The sequence below is a fragment of the Grammomys surdaster genome, unplaced genomic scaffold (assembly GCF_004785775.1).
Source record: "Grammomys surdaster isolate TR1022 unplaced genomic scaffold, NIH_TR_1.0 125863, whole genome shotgun sequence".
NCBI classification, from domain to species: Eukaryota; Metazoa; Chordata; class Mammalia; order Rodentia; family Muridae; genus Grammomys; species Grammomys surdaster.
This window is the reverse complement of record NW_021620689.1, coordinates 1,198,505-1,218,884: the sequence shown is the minus strand read 5'-3', so window position 1 is coordinate 1,218,884 and position 20,380 is coordinate 1,198,505. Positions and strand designations below refer to the sequence as shown.

The following is a 20,380-nucleotide window of genomic DNA, read 5'->3' as shown; positions in this document are numbered from 1 at the left end:
AGAGACCCAGGAAACAGCAGGCTGAGATGGAGTTACCCTGCAGAAGGTCCTTCCATTGATACGCAGTTCCCCACCTTGCTGAGTTTCCCTGTTGATTCTGCATTTATCAAGAGTCGTCTCACGCCAGCCATGATAGTTAGACAAATTTACTTAGTAGAAGCAAGAACTCAGTTTCTTGCTGCTACAGAAACTTGGGATACATTGAGTTCCAATCGTCAGAGGGAAAGGGAGACTGCTTAAATAGGCCCATTGTGACAGAGCTTAGTCCTGGACCATGACTAAGATAGACATAGTTCCTAGGAACATTCTGTGCCCATTCAAGCTAACCAGAGACATGGGCCAGCAGGCCTCTCCGGTCTGCTTCCCATGTAGCTGCTGGAGCACATGCAAGGGGGAGGGGTGGGGCTCAGGGGGCTGGTCCTGATGAAGAAAGCTCCTAATGTTCCTTTGGAATGTGATGGCAGAATCTCATAAGAAAATGGAACAATTCAGTGAACACGTACAATCATTCATTCATCCAAGAGATTTCTATTCAGCATTGGCTGGAAAAAATGTCTGCCAGAGAGAGAACAGGAGACCAGACTGTACCCATAGCTGTCACTGAAAACGGGGTATGTGAGAAAACCCACCTATGTGTATCATCCATCAGCGAGCTTCTCTGGTCACATGCCCGTACAAAGATGCCTGTGACAGCTGAGTCTTAACCCCCGGCAGCAACAGCAACAATAAGGGGGCTGGAGAAATGACTCCAAGGTTACGAGCACTTGCTTCTCCTGCAGAGGACCTGGGTTCAGTTCCCAGCACCCACAGAGTGACTCACAATGGGCTGTAACTCCAGTTCCAGAGGTTCTCACATCTTCTTCTGGCTCCCACAGGCCTCGCATCCACGGAATGAACATATAGACAAACATTCATACACACAAGATAAACAAAAGTGTTTTGGGGGCTGGAGAGATGGCTCAGCGTTTGAGATCACTGTCTGCTCTTTCAGAGGTCATGAGTTCAATTCCCAGCAACAGCACGGTGCCTCACAACCATCTGTAATGGGATCCGATGCCCCCCGTTCTAGTGTGTCAGTGACAGGATGCTCATATACTTAAAAGAAAGTAATAATCTACCCAAACTAGAGAGCTTTTGAGTTGGTATTGCTTTCTGAACAATAGAAATCCGTTTTATCTAGCTTTATAAAGAAAATGAGGATGGGCTGGGGCTCAGGCTAAGGTAGAGTGCTTGCCTAGCTTGCATAAAATCCTGAGGTCTACCCTGCTCCCCACCCCCACACTCCCATACTACATAAACATATGGGAGAATCCGGAGTTTGGAGGCCACAAAGGCCCTGCTGTACACACACAAAACAGATCCACTCATACCATGCCTGATCTCGGAGTCGGCCATGTCCTTGGCCCTGTGTGGTCAGATCTGCAGGTCCTTCAGGGTTTGATGGAGGAAGAAATTGGAAGAGGTAGGTTGGTGGGGTGGGGGGCAGCAATCTTTTGGTCAGGGTGAATTCTGGCCTGGATTCCTGGGTAGCATGCAACCACGAAGGGGTTTTGAGAAGCAATGCCACCATGTTCAAGACTGATGTGCCCTTTATGTATAGCTGGGATGTGCCAAGCTACACATGCACATACCAAGTAGAATGCTGCTCTTAGCCCTGTGTGACAGTCATCCAGGGCTGAATCTAAAAGCAAGGACTCTCGCATGCCTGTCTGTGTGACACTGTTTTGTTCATAACAAATCTGGCACGCCACTGCCTCAGACTCATTTCTGTACTAAGATGGCCTGTGGAGAGAGGTATGGGCAACGACAAGGAGTCTGTGTAGATCCAGAGGTGCAGGCAGAGGTGGCTGTGGCTGGCCAATCACTGCAGGACTCTGCCTGCCTACAGCTGCTTTACACACCCAGGATGGCAGAGGCCAGCTGAGACATTTCAGTGCGTTTGCCTCCACAGCTCTTGCCTCTGTTGGCCTCCTCACTCCCCCATCCCTCCCTCTGGGAGGAGCTATCCTGCTTTCTTCACAGACACCACCTTCAAAGAGCCCTGTGGATGGCCTCAAGGCCTTCCCAGCTCCCCAAGGTAGGTCCCTTCTGTCAGGCTAGCTGGGAGGCACCCCCAACTCCTTCCCAACACTTTTCTTTGTGCATTGGAAAAGATCCCGTGTCCAGCAGATCTCATGGAGCCCAGGTAGAAAGCTAGACAATCTGGTTTTTTTTTTCTTGTATCTGTGAAATAAAGAATCAGAGGGCAAAGTGGGGCTTGGGGGTCTCCAATTATCTCTCTCCCCCGCCCCTCAGGGGCCTCACACTCTCCCCTACAGCTCACAGGCAGTCAACAGCCTCTCAAACCTGTTGAAATCCATTACCGACCTTTGGTCTCCGCCACCACAAAGGAGCTTTGCACAGTGCGCAGGCGGATTAAACAGAAATGAATTGGCCGAGGGAGGCTTTGCGACCCTCTGTGTTCCCACCTCCCTCCTCCCCTCTCTCTCCTTCTATCTCACTTTTATTATGATTTTTTTTCCTGGGAAGCCAGCTGGGCAGAGCCAAGATAAGGCTGAAACGATCCCCGAGGTCACAATCACCTAAACTGGATTCACTTTGTTCCTTCTGCAAAGTAGGGCACGACGGTGCCTCTGCACGGGGCCTGTTAGTGTGGAATTCATCGCATCTGGCAAAAGTGAAAATAAAACAAAATGAAAAGCTCATAAAGTTGAACAGTTAAATATTTAGGGCTCGTGATGAACGGTGTGTCATAATATTTGTTGAATTGTATTTGCTATTCAATGCATCTTTACCACTTAAAGCCCCAGTTTTCCGAGGTAGACGGAGGAAACCAGAAGAATTAGGCTGTGTCAAAAATGAAACTTTGGCTTTAATTTAACCTCAAAGACAAATCTGGCTGCCTGAACACCCTGGGCTGCATGGCTGTTAGCGCTCTCAGGCAGGGGTCTCTGCCTCTCCTGGAGCCTGTTTCAGTGTTCACGCGCTGCTCCGTGTGTAATTAAGCAGGTGCCCTTCGATGCTGGATTTAAATTATCAAATGTCAAGACGTGACACTTTATTTGTGTATGTTTTCCTTGCTTAGCAATTCAGGCATTATCTGGGGAGCAGGGATGTGTCTTCTGGGCTTTCAGGAGGAGCTTCCTCCTGTAACTCAGTAAGGTCTACAGTTCCGTTCTTAGGGAGGGTATCGTTTGTACTCCTGCATGCAATGCCCCCTCCCCCAGGAGAATCTGCAGAGCCCTCTTGACTTAACTGATCAGAAGGAGGGCCAGGATTGTTTCTTGAGATAAAAAACAGGAGTGAGTACAAGATCCTGGAAGTCTAAGCTTGATCTGTGGTGGTGTCTTCAGAGACAGTGTAGGTGAGGGTAGGAAAGAGAGAGGCAGGGAGAAAAAGGAGGAGGGAGAAGAAGGGGGATGGGAATGAGAGAAGAGATGATGAGGAAGAGAAGAAAGAAGGAGATGGACAGGAAGGAGGAAGAAGGAAGACAGGGGAATAAAGGAGAAACCTTGTGTGTGCACATTGTGTAAGCTGCCACAGTCTCCTAGGCCCTGCGGCCTGGGTCTTCTCCTTGCCCATTCACTCTTTCCTGTGTGCTTTCCTGTCTCTATCTGCTCTGTGATGCTGACCAGAGGATCACAAAGTTGTCTCTGAGCAAATATTACCTACTCTGTCAAGATCACTGAGTAGGGGTGCAAAGGGCAGAAAGCAGGGAGAGCCTTCTTAAAGTAGAAGTTGGACTTCAGGAATCTAAAAGTCTCTGTGACCTTAGAGGTCTTCAGAGGATGGTCTGGAGGACCTTTAGCCAATGGTGTCTGAGATCCACATGCTATGTCTTTGGGTGTCAGAGGGCAATGACCTTGAAACATTAATGCAGATCTGTTCTGGGTAGCGTAGAACAGTTCCTTGGGAACTAGGAGACGGTGACCTTGAAAATCAGCGCAGAGGTGGACCTGTGAGACTCTTAAGGATGGGAGTTCAGTATTGGCTGGGAGTACAAGTCTGACCATAGATACCTGAGTGACCAGGCCAGTCGGGGCTGAGAAAGTGGATGTTGCTCAGAAGTCCTCCAACAGGTGCCCACCCCAGCACTGAGCACTTTCACTTTCTCAGGGCTACTGGGACCCAAGGGCTCCAGAGAACCTTTGCTGTGTGGCCAAGTCTGTTAAGAAATCCAGATCCCAGAGCTGAACCTTCTTTTGGCTATGCTTGGCTTGTGTCAGTGCCACCCTGCTTGCATTCGTGACAGGGTATTCCCAGCCTATGGGAGGGCCACTCCACAGGGCTAAGATGGAGCCAAGTTCTAGATTTTAGCAGGCTTGTTTGTTTTCACACAACATCTGGGCGCCTTGCTTCCATCTGGATGTGATCCCCATCGGCCTCTCCATGGTTGCCAGGAGCTGTCATAGACATCAACTAAGGTAGTCTGACCAGAGGCTAGACAGCTTACAGAAGGGCTCTAAGGACGTGTTTGGGGGCCACTCCAGCTGCTAGGAGGGAAGAGCATGGGAGGAGTCTGCTATGGGCTTGTTGTGCAGGGACATGAATGTATGCATGTGAGAGAATACTTCAGTGAATGCACATGTGTGTGAATCTACGTCTGTGCATGTAAATGTCGGCATACATGTGCCTTTGAGTGAGCGGATGTGTCTCGGTGTGCTCTTGGAAAGGATTCCAACACATAGTGAGTGCTTCATATATGTAAGATGCATGCTATCGGCCTGCAAAGACACTTGTGTGTCCATGATATGTGTGCCCCCACTTTCTGTGTATCTGGCCAGTAAGTCTGCACAGCCTTTAACTGTGTGCTGGCATGTGTGCCCACCCCACCCCTTACCCCCGTGACTAGGTGTGTGTGTATACACTTGAGAGCCAGGCGCCTGCTAAATATTTGCTTTGCTGGGCCCTGGGGAGCACAGTTGGCAGAGCTGCCAGCCCTGCATGCTGTGTTTTTGACAGCTCGAGAGCACGGCCTCAGAATGTGTGAACTTTCTCAGGGTAAACAGCTAATGATACCGCCTTGCCTGCGCTGACCCCCTAGCCGGCCTCCTTGCAGGCTGGGAGTTGTTAGGCAGCCATCAGCTGGTGCCTCCCTCTCTGTTCTCTCACTTGGCACCCCGGGCCATGAAGGACTCTGATAGGACAGTGGGACTTAACATTCCCTCCCCTCCTCTCTTCCCAGCCAGCTGATTTAGTAGTAGAGGAGAAAAACATCTTTTCTTAGCCAATCCCTCCCTGCTCTCAGATATCAGCACCTCGGAGAGCTCTCCACGTACGCTTGGGGCGGGACGAGGCTACAAGGGCAGATCAGCACCTGCCCCTGACTTATTTCTGGAGTACCCAGTGTGGGCAGGGCCTCTGGGCCTGTGGGTCTCCAGCCTCTGCGGATCTCTGGATCAAGGAAAGCCCTGTTTAGGGTATGACTGCCTGGCTAATGAATGTAAAAATCTCACTCTTGCTGGAATTGGGTCACAGCTTCCCGGAGCTCTTGAAACCCTGGCGTAAAACTGATTTTACTGAGGAGAAAACTGGCCCTTAGTCCCTTGTGCCAGCAGCATCTTCCCTGTGGCTCATGTCCTAACCACTGTCTCTGATGTGTCCCCATCTGAGCGTGTCATCCTCTTGTCCTTAGAGAGACAGCTTTGTCCTCAGCTGTATGAGACTCTGAGATGCAAGTTTGCTTGTACAAAAGTATGTGTGCCTAGACAGATCAGTTAGAACATACATGTGTACATATGTGTCTGGTGTGTTCAACCAAGGGTTAGACTCACATGAGTGGTTTTCTGTGCTTGTATTCAAACAGAGGCTTCCTCAAAGCTATGTGGGGGCAGAAGATATCTAGGTATATCCATCTCACCTGGGGCTCAGCTGCCACAAGGTTATCCACTGTAGGCGAGGCAAGGATGGGCATTGGGTTCTAACCTAGAAGCTACAGGAGGCAAGCAAGCGTTGGAAGAGAACACCCCATATGATTGTGTTCTCTTTCCCTGTTTGCAGATAAGGAAAAGGAGGCCCCGAGAGCAAGCTGACATATATAAAGTCACCAGGGGAGAACCAGGCCCTACTCTAATCCCACTCTGCAGGTGGTCTAGGCCCTTGCTAGTGGCCTGCTGCTTCTACTTTGAGCCCCATCTAGGCCCCCCAGAAAAGCAAGAAGCAGCTCTCTCAGATCTCCACCAGGCCTGAAGAAGCTCTGGGGCCTCTGTTTCCTGCCCTGCTCAGAGCCAATCTAGCAGAGGTCCCTTTAACAGGCAGCTCCAGCCTCCTACCCCCAGCCCCCTGCCACTGAGCTGAAGAGAGCAAACTTTTCCAGACAGCCCCTGTCTGTGTCTCATTACAGAGACACAGCTATATTCCATTAATTCCTCATTTGCTGTGGGCAAAGCGCTGATATGTACGTTTTTACCTGGGGTGGTTTTAATCAGTTAATTTAACCAGAAACATTAATAATGTATTTCTTTGCCACTCGACTGCCCATCTGTTGAACAACTTACCTGTTGGAAAGTAATGTCACCTCCTGTGACTCAGAGCCCTCGGCTGCCCGGGAACAAGATGAGATGTTGCATAGTTAATGGTTTCTTGGAGCAAGGGTGAGGGCCAGGGGGTGCCACGTGTGCTCCCAGGCTGCTGCTCTGAAGCATGGCTTCTCTCCACCTCAGCTCTGATGGGCTCTGACGAATGCCACCTCCCACCTGTGCCTTTGATGTCTGCCTTGTTGAGGGTTGTGGCTTATGAGAGTGTGGAAGACTGCTCACAGCTCAAGGAGGGGAGAAGGCTGGGAGAGGATCTGCAAGGGTGGTTCTGAGCTCTCGCATTCTGTGTTGCTGGTCCTTGGTCACATAGCTCATCTGAACTATCATTGACCTCTTGATGTCCTGGGAAGGGTCAAGGAGAATGACTATTGGTGCTTGATATAGGAAGGGTTCCTTCCTTCCCTTCCTTCCTTCCTTTCTTCCTTCCTTCCTTCCTTCCTCCCTTCCTTCCTTCCTTCCTTGATAAACTATTCTTGATCCTAGACCATTGGGATCCATCCCAGGGGGGCTGCAAGTCTGACTGAGCTTGGTGAGCCAAGAGTCCTACTCAGCATATGCAATTACCAGTCCGGAGGGTAGGAGCCTCCAGCAGCCCAAGCTCCACTCATGTGGCCTGGTACACTGGTCATCTAATTGCTGGGCCGTGGGGTGTTCCAGGAGGGGATTCCTCAAGATGGGGTTGAAGCAGCTGAGGCAACAAAGAAGTGACTTGGTTTAGGAATGAGAGGATATTCCCCCAACTTCCTTCACCTCTTCTCTTCTGGGATATTCACTGTCCCCCTTCCCCAGAAACATGAAGCAACAAAGCTCTGGGGATCTTTGGGGAGCCTCTTCCCCTGCTAAAGTCACTTTCCTACTAAGCTCCTCTCATCTTAAGGGCTGGAGGTGTGCTGAGATGGGCTTCAGAACATGGCACAGCCATATTCTATGACCCAGTTCTATGACCCCGTGACCTCTCACTCCGTGAGTCCTGGAGAGATTGTGAATGCAAAGCGTGCTTCTTTCTGAAGTTCCCAGTAAACAGAGGACTTGTCCTGGAGAAGGTCCAGGGTGGGTACATTGTTCTCAGAGCATGGCAGGTCCTCTGGGAAGCACTTCCCCCTACCTGGAGCTGTTTTGCTTTCTTAAAGCTGGAGACACTGCCAGCCATAAGCACAGACTTTCATGTATTTTCCTAAGGGGAAAAAAATGCCACCAATTAAACTATGACACGGTGCTTTCTTATCATCTATTGCAAGACCCATCTCGATTTCAGGCATGTTAAAATGAAAAAAAAAAAGTGTGATTCTGGATCAGTGGAATATGGAAATGAAAATAACATGGCTGCTGTTTATCAAGGGCTCTGTGCTCCAGGGACTCTGCTGATGGTGGCATCTCATTAGATCCTCGTGGAACCCTGTGATTGGAGAGTCTACTCAGAGGGGTTAAATAGTGGAGAGTCACATGGTGATCCACCAAGAACTCTCCAGCAGGATCACGGGCTCTCAAGATGGCTTCCTCGGTCTTCACTTAAGGACCACGAGGCTCGCATAACTTACAGGTGGCAGAGGGCTGCTTGGTCAGCCATTCCACTGTCCTGCAGCAGGCTAGGAAGGACAGAGCTGGGCTTCCAAACCTACTCTACTTATCTGATGCCTGAGCTCCAAAGATCCGCCCCTGCACCCGCACCCCCACTCCCCATCATAGGATGGTCCTCTCTCAGGCCCTCCAGCCCTCTACAGGCTGCCCCCAGTCCAGGCCAGTCCAGCCCAGTTCACCTCTGAACAAGCACTCACTTTCTCTGCCAACTGCCTGGTGGAGGGTGATCCCCGCCTCTCCTGCCTCCTTCCTATTCCTAACAGGAATATGTGAGCAGAGCAGCAGGCAGGCAAGGACGAGGCAGAAACTGAGATCGAGAGCTGCCGCAGAAAATTCACAAATTGGTCCCAGAGAGCAATGGAGCCTCTTTTTTTGCCCATCAGCTCACTTCCCCAACTATTACCAGGCAGCTAGCGTGAGGCCAGTGGCTGGAGCAAAAGCCAGGAGTGGGCGGGCATGGGGAACGGTATGGGGTGGAGTGGCTGCTTTCCAGAGGAGCACAGAGACCTGGGGCTGCAGTCCAGTTCAGCATCTTCCAGTAAGAACTGGGGTGGGAGCAGTGGGGCTGCTGTGCCAGGGAGGCGGTACCAAGATGTAGTTCAGCTCTGTTTAAATGGACAGAGCCAGGACCTACCTGTTACCTGTCCTGGGACAGGAGGTGCTTTCTGGCCTCAGACATGGACAGAAGACATGATTGGGTCCAGATCTTGCAAATTCAGGGACCAGCCTTCTTGTGAGCCCCATGTGTACAGCAGAAAGGAAGGAGGGCCTGCTGCTGGCAAGGTGCAGCCGGTCTGTGCCAGACACAAGGACATCTTTTCCCCTGCCCAGAAAGAAGTCTGGGAAGGTGACTTTGTCATTTTACAGATGTAAAAATTGACTTGCAGGGGGATAAGTAACAGCTGGCTAGTAGCTGAGGTGCAAACTGCACCAAACTAGCCAAGGGCCAGGAAAAACAAGGCATGAAATAGAGAAGCGAGACAGGGTGGGGTGAGCTCATGGAGGGCACCCAGTGAGGAGACTGATGTCAGGGATGGGTCTGTTACAGTCACTTAGAACCACACAGAACCTGGGATTAGACACAGCTTGCTGTTGAGAACTGGGGAAGCAGTGTTGCCCACTCAGTACTGTTGACTGCAGATTACTGTCCTGCCAAGAAGAATGTCACTTCATTTCTGAAGACCTCAGATGTCCTGGCTGTGGGAAGGTCTGAGAGGCACCTGTACATCCTCTTGTGCTCTTCTGCAGAACCTTCACTTCCTATTGATGAGGTGCCATTGCAGAGAACTAGTACCAGAGAGCCTGGTAACACTGTAAAAGGAAGTTCCAGAGGCAGAAAGATTTGCCTGAGGAGAGATGACTAGGCAGAGTATGACTTTCACACCCAGCTAAGGTGCACTCTCTGCCCATGGGGCGGTTTCTCTGCTGCTCTGTCTATTGTCTCACCCTTAAAGGCCTTGCCTTCCTGCCTCTTTTCTTCTGAGGAACCTCTTGGACCCTTCCCTTCATCCTTTGTCCCCAGAGCACTTCATCCACAACAGAGGCGCATTCTGTTGTTGGTGATTGGTTGCTATTGCTCTTCCCCCCACCCCACCCCTAATCAGGCTATGAGCAGAGTGTCATGAAGAACATGTGCCCATTTGCCTACTGTGTGCAGTGCCTAGGGGCTGGGTATGTTTGCTGTGTCAAGTCTCTCTTGCCTCTCTCCAGAGCCTCACTTTACACACTCCCCTTCCAGTTCTTGGCACAAGCAGATGCCATCTTGAAAGCAGGAGCTGGCTCACTTTGCTCCAGGCTACATTTCCCATACTTAGAATAGTGTGATACAACAGGCATTTGGTGAATTTTCTGGTATCAATGAGGTAACTTACAGAAGAGTTGAGTCGCACAGGGCCCAAGATGGGCTTGTTCACATGGGCTCCATTTACTTGCCTCTGTGCCTGGAATGAGCAGCTCCTTCCTTGAGGGCTTTACTGTCTAGTTGGGGGATTGATATGGGTAAAGCCATGGGGCAAATATACAAGGTCATCAATTACCAGTCGGTGTTGTCTAGGGGAAGGAGACACTTGGTACATCTGGCTTCTAGATATGAGCCGTGAGGAGGTTACATCTTTGTTAGGAGCTCAGCTTCTCCATCCCTGTCAGTGGGAGTCTAATCCTTAGGGATGTGGCCCAGACTCAACAAGCCGATGTGCACGGGGCATCTGATGTCCGATATGTAAAAGGTGCTCTAATATGTTGTCACTGTGAATAAACGAGGAAGTGATGGCTGTTAGTCTGGTGAGGAAAAAGTCTGGTGTGACAAAATGGTGCACCGAATGAGGATAATGGGCGGGGGGGGGGGGATGCAGAGTGGGAGTGGCAGCTGGATTCATGAAGCCCTGGCCCTCTGGGAAGCGCAGGAAGAGGGAGAGAACGAGAGGAAGCTGGCCCAGGAAGAGTAGAGTGGGAGCCATGCAGGTGACAGGGCAGGTGATGAAGGAAGAGCTGGAGAGGGGGGAGGATGACACCGTGCTTTCCAGCTGAGACATGGAAGCTTCTCAGTGTCCTTGGATGACAGGTCCAAGGACAGAGTAGATTTGGGAAGCAGGAAATGAAATTGATTGTGCAAATGAGTTGGTGACATGGTGGAGGACCAGAATTCCACAGAGGTCTGGAGACCCTGACCCTGCTAAAGCCTGTCCCTCAGCCACAGCCCAGACTTCACAGCTTCTCATCAAAGGCCACACCTGTGTGGGAAAGGCCGGTCCAGACAAGTGGCCACCCAAACATGGAAAAGCCCCATTCGGCAGCAGGCTCTCAGCCAGCCCATCCTTTGGGGGGAAAGTCTGCATGAGTTAGTCTCATGGGCCAATTGCCTCGACTTGGAAATAGGTTTATCTGCTGTTAATTATAACCTTGTGAGGCAATAAAAGAATTCATTGGAAATGACGGAAAAGAGACATGCCATGTACAATAGAAATTTGGATAAACTTGGAACTGCCTCTGGCAAGTAACCTGACATTCTAAGGACTGTGGGCTTTGGGGCTGACTTCCAGGGGACAGCCTTCCTCTTGTGGAGCTTAGGAAAAGCTCTCCAGGACTCTGGGATAGTCTTTCATCACCGGTGGATCTGCAGAACCCGTGAGATTCCGAGCAGATGGCTGACTTTGCTGAGCCTTCTTTCCCACTTCTGCAAGTCGAGCGAGCTGGTAGGGACCCACCCCACCAGGTTATCGTGAGGATTAGGTGAAATCAAAATGGCAGAGATTCGGAAGGCAGGCTCAATGTGCAGTACTTCGGTTTCTGTTTGTCCGGATCTAGCTTTGTCTTGGGTTTCCCTGCTCAGCCTCTTACTAAGTAGAAATGCAGGAAGGCCAGCCTTTACATTTGTTTAGCGTGCATATTTTAGGAAACCGAACCTTTAAACCTCAATTTAAAAAAATTCAAAACTACTTATTTTCTCTGTTGCTGCTGATGCAAATTTAGAGGTTGTAACTTCGCTCCCGCCTTGCAGAATCACCTGCTGCCCTCCCTGTCATAAACTGCCTTAGGCTCTCTGTGTGACTCTGATGAGGTGGAACTTAAGGGTCTTTCTGGCTTTGGGTTAAAGGAATTCAGTTTCCTGATCTGAATGCTTCTGCAAGGAAGCATCTCTCTCTCTCTCTCTCTCTCTCTCTCTCTCTCTCTCTCTCTCTCTCACACACACACACACACACACACACACACACACACACGTCCACCTGCTTAAAGGCCTGGGTTACATTCTTAACCTTGTGCAGGGTCACCTTCTGCCACCCTGAGGCAGAAGCTCTGGTTCCAAATTGCTATGCACTTATTACCTTCCTGGAGTTTTGCTGCCTGTGCCTACCTATACAAATTCATGTATTTCGTGCATATTCATTCATATTCAAGCGATGCTTATGGAATGGCCCCTCTGTGTTGTAGGTAGACCAGACAGACACACTGATAGAGTTCATTACCCGTCGTGCAAGGTGGAGGACAGACAGAACTAAGTAGCAATCAGATCTTTAATACTAGCATGAACTGGGGCTGGAAAGATGACATGGGGGGGGGGGGGGGAAGATGCTTGCCTCATAGCCCAGGGATGTGAGCGTGGTCTCTGGAACACACACCGTGGAAGAACAGAACTGAACAGAACAAGTTGTTCTCTGACCTCCACACATGTGCTATGGTGCACATACACACACTGAATCAAGTAAGTAATATAATAAAAAAAATTAAAAAGCGATTACTGTGAATTGCCTTATAGATTTGGGGAATAAGCAAGATGTTTGGAGCAGAGGTCTCCCCACTGTTTTAGCAGTTGTCTGTCAGACGCCTGATCCATGCATGGCATTGGCTTCCCTGAGTGTTCAGTGAGGAGAGAGCCGGATGGTTGAAGGTCTCTATCACTGGTGTTAGTAGACGACAAGGTCACTGGGGATCCCTTTGAACAGCCGCAAGCTTGTGAAGACTCAAGCAGTCTCATTTGCTAATGATCATAATTAAGTCAGAATCTCTTATTTCAGCCAAGGGCCCTGGGGAGAAAGGCACAAAGCATGAGGTTGATGAATTGGCTCCCCATGCTTTCCACCCTGCTGGGCTTCCACCTAAGCAAGATGTGTGTCCACACCTGCCCAGGTGTGCACACACATCCACACACTAATGAGAGCTGAGTGAGTAATCATACCTCGGAGGCTGCATTTAAATCAGCCAGCCTCCCAGCTCTGGGAATCAGCCCAAGAGAAAGAGGTGCCTGATCCCTCACTACCCCCTAGGAACAAGTAGACCTCTTCATCTTTTCTGCATTCTTTCATGTTCCTCTCTAGTGCCCAAGGCTGGGCATCGGGAGTGCTGAGCTGACTGACACATGGAGAATCTAGCCCTAGACCTTGTAGCTCAGAAGCAAGAGGAAGGAAAACTTTTGCCCAAATCACTGGAACACTGCGATTCCCCAAAGCGCCTTTCCGGTGAGATGATCTGCCAGAAAAGGTTTCCATGGTTGTCAAGTCGGTGTGGCAGGGTTGCATACCCCCACCTTAGAGGTTCACTGTGCAGCGAGCAGAGCAAAGAAGAACCCTGCTCATTTTTCCACTGTGGCTGTTGAGGTTCCTTCAAGGAGCCAGAGGTGCTTAATCTCCAATCCACCCCAGGGGTCCAGAGGTGGAGTCAGAGTCTGGGTTGGGATGAGAAGAGAGAGCCAAAGGACGCTGAGGTCTCCCCAGCAGGACAGAAGAGAAGATGCACCTTGGTGCGGTATAGGTTGAGTGCCCTTTTTCTTTCTTTCTTTCTTTCCGTTTTTTTTCTTACTGTCCTAAATTGTTTATTGGATATGAATTGTACAAATATTATGTGTATTAGCGGTAACGGTGGAGCTGGAGAGTATTGCGCCTTCTCCAGGCTGCCCGGCAAGAACCACCAATAGTGTGGTGGAACTTGTGGCCCTTTCCAAGGCCGCGGCTCTTTCGGCCAGCAGATGTCAGCCCACGAATCTCTCTGTGCTTGTGGACTGGTTTGGTGATCCACTGGGTGTCAGGATTTCTTCTGATAGCTTTATGGAATGGATCAATGAGGATAACCTCAAAAAATTTATATGTGGAATCTTCACCAACCCAGTAGGAATTCAGGACTCTCTCAAAACCCCACAATGGCGCCCAGCTTTCTCCTCAGCAACAGACTGAAGGCTTCGGGCAAATTTCAGCTGGTTAACACCATGGTGGACAGGCTTGCCGTAAGTTGCACCCTTAGGAACCAGGCATTTGCGACCACCACGGCGGACACGAATCCTGTAAATGACATAACCTTGCTTCGCCTTGTATCCCAGTCTTCGCGCTTTATCAGGCCGGGTGGGGCGGGGAGCCCTGTGCAGCGCAGAGAGCTGGCGGTATTGCCAACAGCGGACCCTCAGAAGAAAGCGCATCATGTCGGACTGCTTCTTCCTCCATAGCTCCTGGATGTATTTGTATGCACCCATCTTGGCTCACCTGATGGCTGCCGCCAGAGGAAAGCGAGTGCCCTTTTTCTTTATCCAATGTGCTTGGGATCGGCAGTGTTTCAGATTCCAGAACTCTTCTGTTTTTGAAATCTTCACCTAGGCTGTCACATAGCACCCTTAAGTACGATTTCTGAACGGCTTCAAACTCTGAGATTGTTTGAGCGCCATAACACAACTCAAAAAGTTTCTCATTTGTAGGTGGTTGTCTACCACTGCCAGATAAAGGACCGGAAGCTCCCACCCCTGCCCAGGCAACACTGAGCTCCATTGGCCACCCAGGCAAGCCACGCCCACATAAGAAGGTGGGGCCTGGAGGGTGCGTGGCTGAGGGCGGGGAATGTTGTTAGATTCTGGCTAGGGATAACCGCACTGACTTTTGTAGCATCACACGGTTCCGGTTCCGCCTTTGAGGGCGTCTATCTGGGAGCCGTTTGCGGAAGAGCCCTGTCTGGGGGTGGGGCTCCTCCCAGTGAGGAACCCTATTGGAGGAGGGGGAACGTGTTTGAATATCATCAAGTAGTAAAGACATGTGTTATTTTGGTTTTGTTTGCTCCCCCAGGCTCATTTCTGTCACTCCGGCTGCATTGTCAGAGAAGAACAAAATAAAACAGAGAGTAGACGCTGATTCTATAATTAGTGCAGTTTCTTCACTGTTCAGTCTCCATCTCCAGAGATCAATTAGCTTGCTTTTAAGCTAAAAGGCATCTGAATAAGTGTTTAACCTGCATAGCAATTGATATTTAAAACAGACAAGGATAGGAGTGATAACATCTCCTGTTCTCTTCCCTCCCTCACCTCTGTCTACTCCTGTTCCCTAGTGGCCACTGGGGCAGCCCTCTTTTCCTGATCCTGGGCCCTCTTTCCTGCAGGTGCCTGTTCGGAGCACAGATACACTTTGACTTAGGTTATAGACAGACTCCCTCTACCATGCAACTAGCAGGGCCTCTCTGCAGCCACTTACCCACATGTCAGTCCATAGTCACTGACCCTCTCCAAGCAGAGGTAGGTCAAGATGTCTTTTCAGGGAGGTCTCATCCTCGGTTTCCTCATCAGTGCTGGGTAGGGGTAAGGAACTTCAGGAACCCAGGCCTCCTAGCTGATGTCTTCATGGCTGATGGTCCTATGGGCATTTTCATGTTGTCTGATTTGTCATGTAAATATCAAAGCCCGAACTGGAATTAGCTCCTCAAAACAAGCAGTGGAGTGTGTGTGTGTGTGTGTGTGTGTGTGTGTGTGTGTGTGTGGTGTGTGTTTACTTAACAATGTGCTTTGACAACCTCTCTGCTAGTGCGTTAGACCCTGGGAAAGATGGGGAGGTACTTGAATGACAAAGGTGTAGGCCTCACCTTGCAGGTGACAGACAACCACAGAGTAAATAGACAGGGAATAGAGTGGGACATACACACTGTCTCTACAGAGTGTCAACACATGGGGAAAGACACTCTCAGAGCTCAGGGGATCCCCTAATTCAGACAAGGGTGAGGGTTTGAGAGTTATCTGGAGAATGACCCCAGGAAGCAGCACCCTGAGATGCAGGGAAGCCAGGATAGGAAATCAAAAGAACCAGGAGGATTCATAAGCTGAGGGGCTGTACTAGGGAACTCCTGCTGCTCTGGGTACCATCTTGCTGGAACCTCTGAGGGACTGTGTGTGCTCAGCAAGCTCTCCCTGGGGACTAGTAGCTGCATGTCTGTTCACATCCTGCACCTCCTGGTTGAAGCTCCTTCTGCTCAGTGGCTGGCACTTGTAGCCTGTCCCCTCACTGGCCAAGCCTTGTGCTTCTTAGAGAAGGTCAGAGATAAGAGAATGTGAAGGGGTGCAGATGTGATGTCTGCAGATGGCCTCCGGGTGGGATAAAACGAAGGCAGTGAATGCCATCCAGGCTCAGAACAGAATCAGGAGCCGGAGTAGGGAGGGTTAACTGGGAGGCTGGAAGGGCCATTCAGGCTGAGGAAAGTCATGAGACAAAGGGCAGTTGGGGTAGAGTAGTAAAGAAGAACGTGAGAGAGAAGGGTGACCTGCACTGGACTGAAGGGCTGAGGCTGGAAAGGGGGTCCAAGCCATTCAGGAGGGGCTCAGCCTTTCAGCTCTTTGCAGGCCTGCAGGAGGGTGGGCTATGGGACTGCTCTGTAGTCAGTAGAGGAAGTGGATGCCCTGCTTGTCTCCAGGAGGCCTGTGTGGTAGTTCCAGATCTCCGATTCTGCTGCCTTCCGGCAAGGACATTCACTGATCCCCAGGCCCCTCCTCAGCACCTGGTGCAGCCCTCTCCCCAGCAGCCAGGCTCTGGTTCCTCCGCCTGATGACAGCCCATCCCTCATCAGGGTCTCTGGGCAGCTCAGGAGCCTGCAGCCATCCTCTTGACATGGTCGATGTGGCTGTATTTGACTTGTGTATCCCCAAGTTGTACAGACAAAGCTCCGCATATCACCAGATCAATTAAAACAACTGCCACCAGGCCCCGGGACTCAATCAGGAGTACCCCCCTGGGACCTTAGGGGAGGGCACAGCCCTTCCTCAGAACTGAACTGCTGCTTTTCCGGATACCGGAATCGCAGGCGAAGGCCCTCAGTCTCTATAACTGTAATTCCCTACTCTTGCTGATTTATGCTGCTAAAGCTGTGGGACATCCCATGTGGGAAGCAGCCCCGGTGTTCCCATTTCTGACAAAGCAACAGAAACACGAGGCCACAGAGAGAATTGACCAAGATCATGTGGGTGGGGGAGTGGTGACACCAACATAAGGTGACTTAACTGTATAATGCCCTCAGTTAAGCCTTGGGGTCATCTTCTATACAACCCTTTCACCTTTCCAGAGCCCACCCTCCCCACCTCTGCTCACCACTGGCCAGTTCTAGATTAGTGATCTCTATAGCACACACCTCCTTCATCTCTCCCTACTGGCCCTGCACACATACAAGCGCTTTTCCTAGAGTTGGACCAAGGCCAGCCTCCCTGCACCTGGTGGCCATGCTCGTCCCACATCTGTACTCAGGGCAAGTCACAGGTTGCTTCTCCTGTAAGGGCCATGGCCCTGTCTCTCTTGAATCCTCTGCTGTTTAAAGCAATAGCCACAGGAAAGTTGGAGCCCTAGAGTGCTTTACTGGCAACCCGTAGCCATTTCCTGTCAGAGCCTTGAGCTCCTGCAGTGCTGGGATGCTTTTATTACACCCACTCACCTGGTACCTGCACTGTGCCTGCCTGCTCAGAGTCGTGGCCAGTAATTAGCTGTGTAGTAAATGAATATGCAAATGAAAGAGTGAGTGAGTGAGTGAATGAATGAGTGAATGAATGGAAAGAAAGACACACATCTCAGCTCCTTTTTCAGAACAGCAGAAAGCCCATCCCTGGAACTCTCTGCTGGGTGCTTCTAGCCTTTCTAGACTACATACAGATGCCCTTTAACTTCTGTTGGGGCCATTGTAAGTACAAATTGAAAATGCATCACCTACATGAATCCTTCCGCACTGACTTGAAGCCCAGCACATAGGACACTGGTATATCAATCATTTCCCTCTTGCCAGTGAGTGCATCTGACTGACAACTGCCACTCGCTGCTTCCAGCATCGAGAGAGTACGGTGCCATGTACCGTTATGCTAGGCCAAGGTCAAAATTCCAAGGCAGTTACTACTCAATGTGTCTTGCTCTCATGCAACCGTAAACTTGACAAACTATTGGAAGTCAGTATCATCAATGTTGTGTCTAGCAGAGAAAGCTAGCCACCATATTCTTCTACTTGCTACCTCCCCCACAGAGACAAGGGCACAGAGAAGCCCAAAAAGCAAGTTGAGTTGGCACAAAGGGTGGTCTGATTTAGATCAGGGCCTGATTCCCTCAGGCCATGGTGGTGCAAAGAGCTGCAGGGGCTCTGGCAGGGAGAAGAGTGTCGGTATCAGGAGGGACAGGGAGGGGAAGGGCTTGGAAAAGAGGAGTTAGTAAAAAGCTCACTGATCAGCATCTCAGTTAATCTCTAGGACACCCGAGAAACTTCAGAAAGAGGACAAAGTAGCAGGAGGAGCAGGGTTGCTGCCCGAGGACGAGCCAGTCCCAGGGTGAATGCTCGAAACATGCGTGTCTCTCCTGGGCCCAGCTGCTAGACAGACAGCATGCTCCAGGCTAAGTCTGCGTCGCTCAGGCTCACTGAGTTCAGGGACCTTTTGGCTGAGCTGCTTCTACAAAGGCCAAATTAGAGGGAAACCTCAGTAAGGGTTCAGCTTTTCATCCCAACTGCCTGGAGACTCTCTGGGGCCATCTTGATTACAGGGAGGCAGAGATACCCTCTTGGTCCTGTAGTCTTGATGATAAGGTATACAGAGCCAACAATAGTCTTCTAAGATGGCATCTGCAGTCATAGCACACTGGGCTACGCTATCATAACGTCTTCATGTGGAAGACAAGAGATTCTACCACATTGGTACATTCTTAGGGGTTTAAAAAGCAGTCTTGAAAATCTAGGATCTGGGCTGGGGAGAGAGCTCAGTCCGTAAAATTCTTGCCATGCAGACATGAAGAACATGCAAATACATGTGAAAAGGCCAGGCCTGGTGGCATGTACTTATAATCCCAGTGTCTTAGCTAGGGTTTCATGGCTGCGAAGAGACACTGTGACCACAGCAACTCACATAAAGGAAAACATTGCCCTGAAGCTAGTTTCCAAGGTTTAGTACATTATCATCATGGTGAAAAGCACGTCAGCATACAGGCAGACGTGGTGCTGGAGAAGTAGCTGAGAGTTCTACAGTTGAGCATAGGAGACTGGGCAGAGCTTGAGCATAGGAGACATCAAAGCCTACCCCCCACAGTGACACACTTCCTCCAACAAAACCACATGTACTCCAACAAGGCCATAGCTCCTAATAGTGCCATTCCGGATAGGCTGAGCATTCAAACACGTGACTCTCTCTATGGGGACCATTCCTATTAAAATCAACACATCCAGTGATGAGACAGAGACCAGCAGAGCCCTGAACTGGCTGGCCAATCAACCAAGCCCACTTGATGAGTTCCGGGCCGATGGGAGACCCTGTCTCAAAATAAGATGAACAGTGTTCCTGAGAAAGACATCCAAGGCTACCCTCAGGCTTCTATATGCACACAGACACACATGTACACATATCCACAAACACCCACACCAATCGAATCCACGATGATTCTGAAAACATGCTCTAACATACTGAAGGACGAAGGAGCAAGATAGAAGTCTGTCTGGTGACTTAGAGAATTCTGTCCCTCCTTTCCCTTCTCCCCTGGGTCTGAGGTGAAAGGTGAGAGTGTTTTACATGCTGTGCAGGGTGGAACCCCAATAACTGCATAGCTGCTTGGAGCTGTGACCCCCTGCCTTCTCAGATTTGAGGAACATTCAGCTGACAAAGCACTGTCCACAGAGCAAGCCCTTTTGGTAGCTTCTGCTGATTTCTGTGGTGTGGTTTCTCTAGCTTTGGCTGCCTTCAAGCTGCCTGCTAGCAGTACAAGCTCTGGATTCAAAAACCCCTGAAGATTTAACTCCTGCCTCTCAAAAAATGGGCAGGAGCCAGCCTTGCCACATCTCTGCCTTTGGTGGCAGAAGGGAATTTGCCACTTAGTCATACTAACACTATACTTAGTGCTCCTGGACCTTTCTTTCCTCTTGTATATAAAACAGGAAACACTAGTCCCTGTCTCTCAGGGCTGTAGAGGTTTTTGGGAGTGTGTGACAAAAGAGGGTTGAGACAAAGTGTGTTCCTCTTGCACAATCAGTTTCTGTCAGGACTGTCATTTATTTTACACACTGAGCTTTCAGGAAAAAGCTTATTTGAAGACAGTGTCCCAGCTGTGTCCCAAGCCACCCGTGCTCATTTCTTCCGGGACACTATGCACACACACACACACACACACACACACACCCCTATCCCATTTCCTCGGCAGCCCTGGTGTCATTGCTCCATTTTATTAAAGCAGAAAGCAGTGACAATTATTTTCATAATGAACTGGCTCTTCAAATTAATGCCAATTACACTATGCAATCATGATTAAGATTGTGCATTAATCAACGGTGCCAACCTACTTATTAGCCTCTTTAAATACTGCTCGTGAGGAATGTATGGGAAGGGAGAGAATGGAGATGAGCCAGGGGGATCGGGGAGCTTTCTCCAAGTGAGGCAGGAGCACTCTTCAGAAGCCAAAGCCCAAAGGAGCTTGTGCTCCACAGAGGCGGAGCTTGTGCTCCACAGAGGCGGAGCTTCTGCTCCACAGAGGCGGAGCTTGTGCTCCACAGAGGCGGAGCTTCTGCTCCACAGAGGCGGAGCTTCTGCT

At 50.2% G+C, this 20,380-nt stretch overlaps 1 protein-coding gene and 1 pseudogene across 2 annotated transcripts in view; one reads left to right on the top strand and one right to left on the bottom strand.

Moving 5' to 3' along the window:
- Grik3 (glutamate ionotropic receptor kainate type subunit 3) overlaps nt 1-20,380 on the top strand; it is a 208,077-nt gene that overhangs the window by 89,654 nt on the left and 98,043 nt on the right. The window lies entirely within an intron of this gene.
- Nucleotides 13,454-14,085, bottom strand: LOC114641002 (annotated as a pseudogene).